The 12723-nt window shown below is 36.7% G+C and overlaps 1 long non-coding RNA gene across 1 annotated transcript; it reads right to left on the reverse strand.

The window, feature by feature from the left end:
• Positions 1 to 9234: 9234 nt before the first annotated feature.
• Positions 9235 to 9839, reverse strand: LOC110874378. The gene is made up of 3 exons (XR_002555896.2): positions 9674 to 9839; positions 9442 to 9527; positions 9235 to 9326 (listed from the first exon to the last, which is right to left on the reverse strand). It is a non-coding gene; the product is annotated as an uncharacterized LOC110874378 (long non-coding RNA).
• Positions 9840 to 12723: the final 2884 nt, after the last annotated feature.

The following is a 12723-nucleotide window of genomic DNA, read 5'->3' on the forward strand; positions in this document are numbered from 1 at the left end:
TCGCTCATAGGTGCAACAAACATTGTTTCGCTCATATGACACATCTAGTTTCTCTTTTGTGTCAGCCAAAGACCTGGTTTCGCTTTTAAGACATCAAACGTGACAGTACTGATTTCGATTGAACGTGAACTGATATTGTCGGAAAAATTTAAAAATTGTCTATTTCATGTGATTAAAGTGAGCGGTCCAATGAAATCATCTTGATCATAGATTGTCGGCTGTTGCGTATGATTAAAAGACATTAAGTCTAAAAAGTTGGTCAAATGAGAATAGAGTAAAAAAAATAAAGTTGTCAGATCCTTAATTGATGATTGACTGATGGTTTGCATGTGAAAATCAAAGTTGTCGGCCACCATTCTACGGCCCAATCTTAGAGTCTGTGGTGTTAAGAGTTTGTCGGCCAATCTTGTATAGGTCCAATAAAAAGTCATTTTCGTTGCATGTGAAAGAGTGTTGTCTATTAAACAAATTTGACCGTCCGTGTGTTGATTGTATTGTTCAAGAGAATTGAGGTCCAATAAATTGAAGTGTTCATAATTGCAGCCCATGTGATTGGTTCATGTTAACCCTCCAATGTTTCAATTAGCAACATTCAAAAGCTGCTAAATCAAGTATTAAATTTGTCGGCTTAGTGGAAAGAATGGACCAATCATAGTTATCGTGGTTTAAAAAGGCCCAAGCATAATCAAGCCCACAACAAGAGTTCCGAGTTTATCATATTTGCGTATATCTTTTATATTGTCGGCCCAAGACACAAAGTGGCCCAATCATACAAACAGATTAAAGTTGTCAGTTAATTAAAATCTAAAGGCCCAATCCTTAATCAACAACATTTGAAGTTTGTTAGCTCATTAATTGTTCAAAAAGGTCCGGTTCATTTGAATTCAAACTCGTTTCAGTTCGTTTAGTGTGTTCAGGTCGCGTGAAAAGGTCCAATTCGTTTGAAAGTCATCATTTCGCTTGGAAGTTAGTTCCAGTTCTTTCGGTTTGGAGTTCACAATTTTCAAAGATTTATCACGTTGTCCGAAAGTTCATCAGTTCGCATGTAGTGAGTCTGGTTGTTTAAAATTGATCCGAGTCATAGCATTTCTCACGGTTTGCCAATTTAAACCTCAGTTCGCACAGAATATTCATCACTTCGAGTGATTCAGTTCGCACAGAGTATCAATGTGATTCAGTTGCTTTGATAAGTGTTTTTAAACTGTTTGTACGTCAGGTGATACAGGTGAGAAACATGGATACCGAGTTCTACAACGCATTTGCAACACCGTCTAGTCCAGCTGCAGTTGTTCAAGATATGAATTTAGAAAATGAGATAGGAACAACCCAGAAACCCCCGAAATTGATGAGTATCGAAGAATACTACGGGTGGAAAGATTGATTCGAGAACTGGGTTCAGGCAAACCATTTTAGGTCATGGGAATGCATATTGAAGAAATATGTGTTGCCTCGAACAGATTTGCAGGTTCTCAAAGAGTTATCGGAATTCACGATCAGGAACGGGTTATGTACAAAGCCGAGAAGATGATGATTAGTCTGTTGCAACAAGCCATCAAAGAAGACATATTCATTCTGCTACATCATGATAAAACTGCAAAGTCAATCTGGGATGCACTTAAAGTCTAATTTGAGGGTAGCGAAAATATGATAAAGAGCAAGAAGGCGCTGTTAAAGAAAGAGTTTGGTCTGTTCAGCAGTCTACTGGGTGAAGACACAAAAAAGTTGATTGAGAGATACTGTCACCTTGTACGATCAATGTCGATGTTGAGTATTACAAAAGATCGTGAAGAGTGGGTGGACAAGCTAGCCGATGCACTACCACAGAAAGAGTGGGGATCATATCTGATGATTCTGAAAAACACGGGTGTTTATGATGGGTTAACGATTTCTCAGTTTATCGAAAAGATCGAAAGTGAGGATCTGGAACAGCAGAAGATCGCTAGGATGAATAGTCCGAGTGGTCAACAGGATATAAAGATGTATTATAAAGGAAGCATTCCAGTTCCAGAATATGAGAGAAGTCCGAAAATCCAAACTGCATTCAGTGCTGGTGATTCAACAGAAAAAGCTGATTAGAGTTCAACCAAAAGCAGCAGCGGATTTTCATCATTTCCAAGTGTCAATCCTAAAGAATCAAACACAAGCTTTCAAGCTCAAAGTACTATAACTGGAAATGGTTACATGATTCAGTGCAACATAGCTCTAAATCTTCCAGAAGGTCAAAGTTTTTCTGAGGATACTGCAAAAGACCACATGGCTCTACTTGGTTCTGTATTGTTATCATATGAGGGTCTTGTAGCTGGTCGGATCGGAAATCCTATGCTAACTAAAGAGGATTACGATCAAATAGACGCCGAAGAGATGGAACTAATGGATATCAAATGGTGTCTTGCTAGTGTTCTTAGGCGTGCTGAAAAGTTCAAGACTATTACCGAGAGAAATGACTTTCTTAATGCTCATGTATCTACTTTAGGTTTTGATAAATCTAAAGTTACTTGTTTTCGATGCAGGGAGAAAGGCCATTTCAAACGGGAATGCAAGAACAGAGAAGCTAGTGGTGCTCAGAATCCGTTCGGAAAAGGCGACTACTACCGGAAAGCCATTTATCAGCAGGTTGGTCAATCACAAGATTCACAGACGGCTCATGGTAGAAAGATTGAGGATTCAAAGAGAGCATGTTTGGTGAACTTCGACTGGAGCAACTACATATCTCCTGATAGCAAAGCCTGTTTAGTTGATCAAGATGATGAACAACTACCTGAAGGTTTCAGCTGGGATATGTTTGTTGATGAAAAAGGAGACTTCAAAGCTTTCATTGCAAAGATTGTCAGAGAACCAGATATGTTTACTACTTGGATGAAGTCTATTGGTGAGAATGTGAAGAATGAGGAAGAAGAGTCTGTCATGTCTTTTGAAAATTTAGAAAGTACTGATAAAGGCTTACAAATTTCAGATGAGAGTGAACAAAATGTTGCTAGTTCCGAAATGGAAGTTGTATTTGATCAAACACCGTCAGATTCTAGTTTATCAGATGCTGATTCTGAAAAATCTGTACAGTTTGATCAATCACTAGTTGTTAGTAGCAGTGATGATGAGTAAGAGAAACATATAAATGTTGCAAAATCTCATCTTTCTCCTGAAAGTTTTCATTTCTATTTTGCAGATCGCTTGGAGAAACTGAAGGAGAAAAGAGCTGCTAAAGAACAACAAAAGAAATCTGAAGACGATGTTCAGAATGTTGAAAGTGTTGCTGAGAAGATTGCTGAAGATGAGAAAGTAATTGAAGCTGAGAAAGTGAAAGAAGAAGAAAAAGTGATAGAAGTGGTGAAAACAATCGAGGTTGAGAAGATTGTTGAAGTCGTCAAGCCTTGCTTGAAATGTTTGGAAGGTTGCAAGGAATGTGTAGCAAAAGACGACATCATTGCTGAGTATGAGAAGAAGAAGGAGTAGTTATTGTTTAACCTCAACTATGTGAAAGAATCTTATGATGTCTTGAACAAAACAGTAACTGGCCTCCAAAAGACAAATTCTGAGAGAGAACAAGCACTAACGATGATGAATGCTGTGATGATGACAAAGCAGAAAGCCATCAACTTTTACATCGAAGAAAGTGCTAAGTGGAAGCAAGAGTTGGAGACAGAAAAGATTGAAAATGAGAGGATTAGACGTTTACTGCAAAGTTATTCTAGTTCTGATTATCTTATTGATCGTATTTACCCAACTGTTGCAGGAATGGAAGCTTTTCAAGATGAGAAGCCGAAGAAGAAGAAGAAAGATTGTGGTAAGAAACCGACTGATAGCTATAACAAGTGTCCGCCTCCAATTTGGGAAGGGTATTCTCCTAGAAAACCAAACGAGGAGCAACTTGAAAAAGCAGTCAATATAAAGCTAAAAACCGACACAACTGACGTTTTACCAGATAACATTGATGTCACGTTTACCTCGTCCGATACTGATCATGAGTCTGAGTTAATCAAAAAGGTGGTCGATCAGGTGTTGGATACTGAGGAGGAATCCGAGTCAAAGTCTGAGTCTGGAGGGTCAAATTTGTCAGTCAACAGTCCAATGTCGTCGGTCAAACGGTCTTACAGTAAAGAATTTTTGTTATGAAAAGCAAATTTGGATGATGAAACATTTGAAGTTGCATACACTTTAAATGATTCGGACAAATTATATTATAACAAAGAATTTCCAATAAGAAGTGTTCGTTTTAACTTGATTAAAAAGGTTTTCAAAATGACAGAAATCAATATTTCTGAAATAAAAGATTTAAATCTTATTGAAAAACCTAAAAAATACACGTCAAGAGTTCAACAACGGTTAAACAAGAAAAAGGGTTACAATTCTGTTTCTGGTTTTCAAAAGAAACCAAACCAAAATCGTAGCTACAAAAAGAAAGGTTTGGGATTTATTCCACCAGAAAATGATAAAAATCTTAAAAATTCTAAAACAAAAACAGATTTTGTGTCAGGTGGAAGTTCAGAAGATGAACAGAAGAAACCGTTCTGGAGACAGTCAAATCAAGAGTTTCTTGCTGATAAAAGAAAGAATGGAACTGATGTGTGGCAACCAAAAGAAACTCGTACCTGTTACAAATGCAATGAAGTTGGTCATATTGCATGGAATTGTCAGAAAAACGCCAAAACAAAACAGGGAGTTTCTAAAAAAATGAAAGAAAAAGTTGTTGATGTTGAACCACCAACCAATAGACTTAAAATTTTTGAAAATTCAACATATGAGGTTAGTGAGTGTTCTCAAAAGAATTTTTATAAAAAGAAAGAGAACGACAACCAAGTGTGGGTTGTTAAAAGGAATGATGTGAATGTAGGTGATGAATCTGGTTCCACAAAGCCAGAAGAGCCACAAGGTGAGGTGAAAATTTCAATGACTGATGATGAGTTTCCATCACTGAAACTTGAAGAAGTTACAAAGAAAATAGGAAAAGTTGATATCTCGAAACAGTTTTATACTAAGAAAAATGAATTTGATGTCGAAAAAACATTTAATGGAAGTGTTAAGAAAATTTTTGGGAAAATGTTGAACGGGAAAGCAAAGGGGGTTAAAGATTTTTATGCGACTAAAAAGGCAACATACAACCCCACTACGCAAGAGTTGAAAGCCATCAAGTCTGAGAAGACTTGGATGGAAGTCTGTTTCCCTTAAAGTCTTATGACTACGCCGGAGATCCCAAGTTTATATCATGGATCATGAATCGGCATCATTCATGTTTTGATAATTATGTATGAAAATTTTGGATAAGTGTTTGAATGTTTGCAGGTTGAATAACTACGCCGGAGCTTCCACGTTGGTAAGTGCGAAGCAGGAATCGGCACTTTGATGGGTAAAATGTAGATGATTCATTCCTATAATTGATATTGATTGGTTATATCTACAAGTGGTTATTCTTACATGTGATTTAGAGGTTGTTTGATTGCAAACAAGTGAATCAAGGACATTAAGTTGTACTTGATTTACTATAGTTGATATAACTGACAAGATGATGAACCATATCCCCGTACGTAAACAAGTGATAAACTTACAAGTGATAAAAACAAATTCATTTTCCGGAAAAATCATTTTGATTAAAACAAACTTAAGTGTTTTGAAATCTAAATGAGAAAATGGTTTGTGAAAGGGGGAGTTCAGATTGTTTATGCCTAGTGAATGGCGATTTGAGGCGATTTGATATCGGTTGTCGTGTTTCTGTACAGTTTGTTTTGAATTTTCTTCAAGTGGGTTAAGAAGCTTAGATAGTTTTCAAATTTTTCTTTAATGTGTTTGCATTTTAGGGGGAGTAGAAAATTTCAGAAAATCCAAAAACATTAGAAAATTTGAAAAAGCCAAAAACATGATAAAATTCAAAAATGAGTTTCGTTGTGAAAAGAGGAATGATAGTACATCAGTGGACTGTCACAACATGTTGAAGAATTGGAGAGTTAAAAATGTGATAAAGAATCTCTCTGCGGATATGCCGGTAGGTTTTTACATATTTAGTAGATTGCGACGAGATATAAACCTAAAAATTCAAACTTGCTTATTCTGTGGGTAACAACATCTTGGATATATAGGTAACCCCTAAAATCTTGTTTGAAAGGTCCCTTATTCTGAGATACTAGGTCTTTATGCTCAGTGATATCTGGGGTATTATCCCGGGACTTCTGCTGTATGGAAATACTGACCTAGTCTCCGGATAATGCTTTTCGCAAATGCTTGAAACATAGCATCGCCCTCAGCAAGCTGATAAAACAATAAAATTGATAGTCGCTGTTGTTGAAATCAAAAAGATCCTCTAATGGGGACACACCGAAAAGTCGAAGCTGTCATCTCTCTGCGTATACGGAAGTATCGACCTGAGCTCTCACGACCCTCGCATCTAACCCTTGAACAGATATCATCTGTGGTATACTCACCTGTAAGACTGAATATTGGGATCTGGATACGGGAGTATATTCAAGTAGTGGGACACACGGATAAGTTTAAGTTCTTAAAACATTAATATCGTATCTCGGAACAGTTGAACTTTGTGTGAAAATTTAAGTGGACAAATATACTGACAATCTAGGTGAATTGTGTAGAACATAAAATGAAATGAAGCTTAACGGTGTTGGTGATTTGTCTCAAAAACTGATATGATCCTCTTACACGAACTCACAAAAATATTGTTTGTAAATATTTCTTTACTGCATTTCATATTTCTTTATTACAAAATCCAAAAAGATTTTCAGTGTGTTTTAGCTTAAAGTTTAAAAAAAATCAAAAAAGATTTTTGACAACTGATATTGAAAAGCTGATTTTTCAAAATTCTGAGTGCTAAACATGATGTGTATAATTTGAGGGGGAGTTTGTCTTTAAAACTGATTATTTTTATCAAACCTTCAAATGGTTCATCAGATTGAAAAAATCATTTTGTTTGAGTTTTGAGAGTGAGTCTGAATTAGTGCAAGTGTTTATGTTTGAAATATATATGTGAGAGAAATTTACTTTGGGGTAGAGTTTTTGCAGGATAAGATGTGCCATGTTATTCGTTCATGAGATCTGAGCTAGATAAGAGCCAGGTTCCAATACCTGAGGACTCTGATTGGAGATAGTCAGGCAACGATCTTGGAACATGAAGAGCGAAGCTGATTGATCCTGAAAAATTGTGAGATGGAAAGCCAGACAACGATCCTAAAGCTGATGATGCTGATGAACTGAAGAAATGCCAGCATATCGCAAGGAGGAGTCTGAGGACTTGCATGAAAAGATTGAAGAGAGAGAAGCCCAGAGACAGATCAAGACTGAAGATGCGAAGATTCGACACTTAAGACTCGTCAACATCTGAGGAGGAGTCTGTTAGTGCATACATCTGTCGACTTCGTCTTGTATCAAGTCTTAGTCTTAGAATGTTAGATTAGGGCACATTGTACGAGATATCCGACATGTCCGTATGTGGGAAACTATTAGTTCCGCTTATTCGTACATGTCCGTATGTGGGAAACTATTAGTTTCGCTTATTCGTACATGTCCGTATGTGGGAAACCTTTTCCATATATATACCTCATGAGCGAACTCATTTGCAATTTTTCTTAGATTCCATACCGAGGTGCTGCCGGTGTGAGATTTGGATGTAAACACTGTTATATCAATCAGTAAAGTGATTTATGTGAAGATCTAGCTGTTTCTACGTCAGGTACTTGTTTTCCGCACCTGTATCTGATCAAAACTCCTCTGATAGACTCATTCGGGTCAGAATTCGATCCTACAAAAATCAAGCCATTTTATCCGTGAAATTTTGTTTAATTTTGAAAAAAATGTGTAGAAATCAGAATTTGCAGCTGAAATGGTAAGAACTCTTCCTCCTGAGCTCTGATACCACTTGTAGGATCGTTTGCATGACCAAACGAGTCGTTCAGAAGAGATCTCGTCTAATACGAGAGGCAGAATCAAACATATCGGAGTTATTTCAGCTGTAAACACACGAGAATCACTTTAACTATCTCTTGTATTGATTTGATGTCGATTACAGACCTGGAGATACTTCTGCAGAGCTTCGCTATCGGAATGACAAAGTTTACAAATGAAAGACTCAAGACCACTATATATAGGCCAGCCACTTCACATGAAGTGGACATGTTCCAGTCCATGTGAAGTGGCCACTTCGTGCGAACTGGCTTGTTTTGGCCAGTTTCTAGTTTTTCTCGTTCTACGTGTCTTGATCTAACAAATCTATTTCAAGACTCGATAAAAGACGAGGTCGACAGACATATGTACCAACATATAATAGCAACTAAAAGGTAAAGTGTATACAAATGTAACAACACATGATAAGCCAAAAGATTGAAGTTTTATTTTTTCACAAAATGTTAAACCCTTAAAAAGGTTGTCAAAATTGCCAACCCAAGTTTCTACCAGCAATACGTGGCCTGTCCACTTGGGTTGGCAAAGGGTGTCCATTGTTAACAGGTCTTAAAAGTGCAGGAAATAAAAGATGGCAGGATAACAAGTGGTTTCATCCCCCAAACAGAGGATCCCTCCACCACCTATTAACCTACCTATTTTTCAAAGGATCCATGATCCTCAACCCTAATAGCTGTTGTTTAGTTATTACAGACCATCATTGTTTGAAATCAAAACATCACCAAAACACTAAAAAAAATGGGCTCCGGCGGCGTCTAGATAAATCCATCATCGCCCATTTCTGCAGCTCACACCTTAGCTGCATCACCACTAGCATCAGCACCTGCAGCTTGACCCTTCCCGCTGCCACTTGCCTTTATTGCCAAGACCTCGGTAGCCTCCTCTTCGTCATCTAGCTCATCCAGTTTCGCCTTCCATCCCTCCTGGTCCCAAGTGGTCCTGTCGAAGTCAGGATCCTCAGCCTCCTTGGCCATTTGCAGCTTGATCTTGTACATGGTGATGGCGACAGAGATTTTAGCATCCTGCAGCACCTTATGCTTCTCATTTTCAGCATCAATTTGGGCCATGACCACCTGCTTCTTTACCAGATTAAGATCTTTTTCGAGGGAGGAGATGGTTTGGTCCTTGGCCAGGAAGATCTTTTGGAACTCCAGATGCTTCTGCTCAGCCTCTTCAACATATGCGTCAAAGAGAGTCTAGATCTCGACAAATTTCTGTAAAAAGACAAGGTAAAGTTCAGGATTCATGATCCTCAAGTGGGCAGGATACTCAATCAGGATCAAGGATCCTTACCTTAGAGAATATTCCTCAAACTGGTGGCGGATGAGAGGTAAGCCTTCATGGACAGACAGTCACTTGATTCCGGCCATTCTCCAGCAAATCTGTGGATCCCTTGTTCAAATATGTGGATCCCTTGGTGCCTTCGACATCTGAAAAACATATAGAAACTACCGTCAAACATCATAATCATAACTTGCCATATTAGAGCCAGATATATTCATTAAATCAGAAGAAAGAAATGATTCTACAGGTATCATTTCTTACCAAGTTGCCAGATAAAGCTTGTTTAAGCCCTATATCGCCAGAATCTCCACTTACAAAACCCTAGATTGCCTGAAATCAGCAAAGCCCTAAAAAAAATCAAGATCAAAGCTTTGATTTTAGGTTGACGATTCCTGAATAAAAGACAAATCATGGGTAATTTTCAGTTCTTGGGAAAAAAAAATTAAAAGTTTTCGATTCTTAGAGAATGACGATTCCTGAATAAAAGACAAACCTGGAATGAAGGAGAAGCCGTGATTGAAGCAGCGTAACAAGGCGGAGGGGAATAGGCGGTGGAATCCTCACAGATCTGCTCATGAAACGGATCTGGTGATAGATCTGCCATGGGTTTCTTGAGTCACCGAGAGAGAGAGAGAGAGAGAAGAGAGAGAGAAGATCTGATGGTTTTGTGAGATGTGTGAGGAATGAGAGAGAAAGGAATTGTTGATCCGTGTGAAGTGAAGTGGACGGCTGAGATCGCGATCCGTGTGAAAATTGAGAGAAATGGACGGCTGAAGATGAACCAGTAGAAGGGTAATTTATTTGTGTTTCTTGGTGCCTTAAGACTTGTACATTGTGCATTGAGGGTGTTTTCAACACCTTGCTGAATTACCATTCTGTCCTTCCTATATCCTTATTAAAGTAGTATATATATATATATATATATATATATATATATATATATATATATATATATATAGGGTAGGGATCCTAAGAGAAGTCCACCCTATATGAGAAACTTGAGAAGCATTCTGGACCACACATTTTTCTAAGCCTTTCGTAATATACACATATGTATAGTTTAAAATTGACTATATACATATATGTATATTGAGTTATACACATATGTATATAGTCAATTTTAAACTATACATATGTGTATATTACGAAAGGCTTAAAAAATGTGTGGTCCAGAATGCTTCTCAAGTTTCTCAACTAGCCTATCACTTCTCACATGATCCTTTTCCTATATATATATATATATATATATATATAGAGTAAGACTCATGCGAGAACCACATTTATTGCGAGAACTGCGAGAACCAATGTGAACTCAACCTAAAATAGCTACAAAAACCTAACCCCCCCCCCCCCACAAAAAAAAACTAAACCCCCCCCCCACCCCTCCCCCTAGCTAAATGGTAAAAACTAAAACCCCCAAAAAACAGAAAAAAAAACCTAACCCCCCCCCTCCCCCACCCTCCAAAAACCTAAACCCCCCAAGCTAAAATGCTAAAAACTAAATCCCCAAAAATCTAAAAAAATTAAAAAAAATCTAAAAAAATTAAAAAACACAAGAATTTTTTTTAATATTTTTTAAGTTAAAATCGCTACTTTTAGTAGCCAAATTTTTTTTTTAAATAATTTTTTTTTTGTGTTTTTTAGCTATTTATAGGTGTTTTTGGTTGTGTTCATATTGATTCTTGCGGTTCTCGCAATAAAGGGTGGTTCCTAACGGATCCTTGTCCTATATATATATATATATATATTCCCAAAATATACATACTTAATATAAATTTTAACTTGAAGAAATCATCATCTTTTAACTTGAAATTTCATATAAAAATTAGGGAAACATTGGTAAATATCTTTATGTGAAATTTTGGGGACGTAGTTTCCCCTAAAAATGGAGGTTTCCCATGTTTTCAAAACATGTGTTTATTTTCTTTTATCACCGAAACAAATTTCCAACAATTTTCACTAACAACATACAATAATTTGTTCATATGAAACATTATGGTGAACTTGATTTGTGGTTAAAAATGTGTAGTCTTTAAGATCTACACTTAACATATAATGATCTTTCCAATAACAAGTTTTCTTGTAAACTTTAAACAAACTTTTCTGAACTTTAATTTACTAACCAAATCATCCATGATTTTTATGGTTTCAAAGTCTTGAAAATCATGTTCAAAAACGATTTTCATATTCATTAGAAAGATCCTAATGTTTAAAACCTTGTTTCAACATGGATCTTTCATGATCCATACTTTACATCTTTAGATCTTGCATAAACAAGCTTCTTGAAAACCCATTAACAAGCTTTTCATAGATTTTAGTTTCAAAAGTTAGTTTTATACTCACTTTGTTACTTCAAGATTACAAGTTCATGCTTAAAAATTCATTTTTCAAGTTCACACAGGTGTTTCACATGTTCATCTTCAAGTTTAACCATGGATCTTTCAAGATCCATGCTTAAACTTGTTAGATCTAAGCTTCTAACAAGCTTAACATACTAGATCTAAACATACACACAAGATTCAACAACATCAACATCATTACATACACCAAAAATTACCAAAATCACTTGTTTTCTTCATGATTATGTTAGATCTTATCATTTTCATCCTTTAAAGTTTACTTATTTAGATGGTGAGAGTTGTACATAACATAAATATGAACTAAGTGGTCCTTCAAGTTCTAGCACCTCAAGCCTTCTAAGTGAGCCTCTATACACCTTGTAGTGACCTTAGATTGCTTGATATGTGAATGAAAATATTGGTGGTAGTGTGGTGTGGGTGAGCCGAGAGCAAGGAGAGGAGGAAGGAGGAGAAAGATGAAGTCAGTGAAGTGTGAGAATGATATTGTTACTACTTCCCTTCATGTCTCTTATAACCCCCATAACTTAATATCCATAGTGTAACATGTCCCATATCTATGCTACATTGGTAAATTTAATAATCAAAAGAAAAATGGGGCCCATGGGGGCCGGCCACTTATAAGGGGGGGGGGGGGTAAAATGTAATTTCTTGGAAGTTGAGGGTTTTAAATGGAAACTAGAAGGTTTAGGTTAGTTTAAGTGTGTTTCGGTGTTTTTATGATATTTTAGGTGTTCTATCCTCATAACTAGTTTAATATCATAAAAACATTGCTTCTAGTCAAATTTTGATGTTCCGGATAGTGTCTGGTTATTCGTTTCGTTACGGTTAGTTAAGGTGCTAAATTGCGCAATTTTACTAAGTATGAAGCACTTTTTGTGACAGTTTCAATTCCCGACACTTTGTAAGTTATTCTGGATACTAAAACATCAATTCTGCATATATTTTGGTGTTTAAATGTTGTTTATAACTGATTTTCTACTGAACTCTACAGAATTCAGCATTTAAAGTGAGTTTCGGGTGTCTTTTAGTGCATAGTTTAGCTTCTGGAAACTTTATATGTTAACCCTTGTATCCATACTTGGGTTTTAATGTATTTTAGATGTTGGACCTACTCCTAGGCCCTAAATCTATTGTCTGACTGCTTTCTGCAGAAGTGCTGACACAGTGTGTCTTACCGGTGAGT

The sequence above is a fragment of the Helianthus annuus genome, chromosome 9 (genome assembly GCF_002127325.2).
Source record: "Helianthus annuus cultivar XRQ/B chromosome 9, HanXRQr2.0-SUNRISE, whole genome shotgun sequence".
Lineage (NCBI taxonomy): Eukaryota > Viridiplantae > Streptophyta > Magnoliopsida > Asterales > Asteraceae > Helianthus > Helianthus annuus.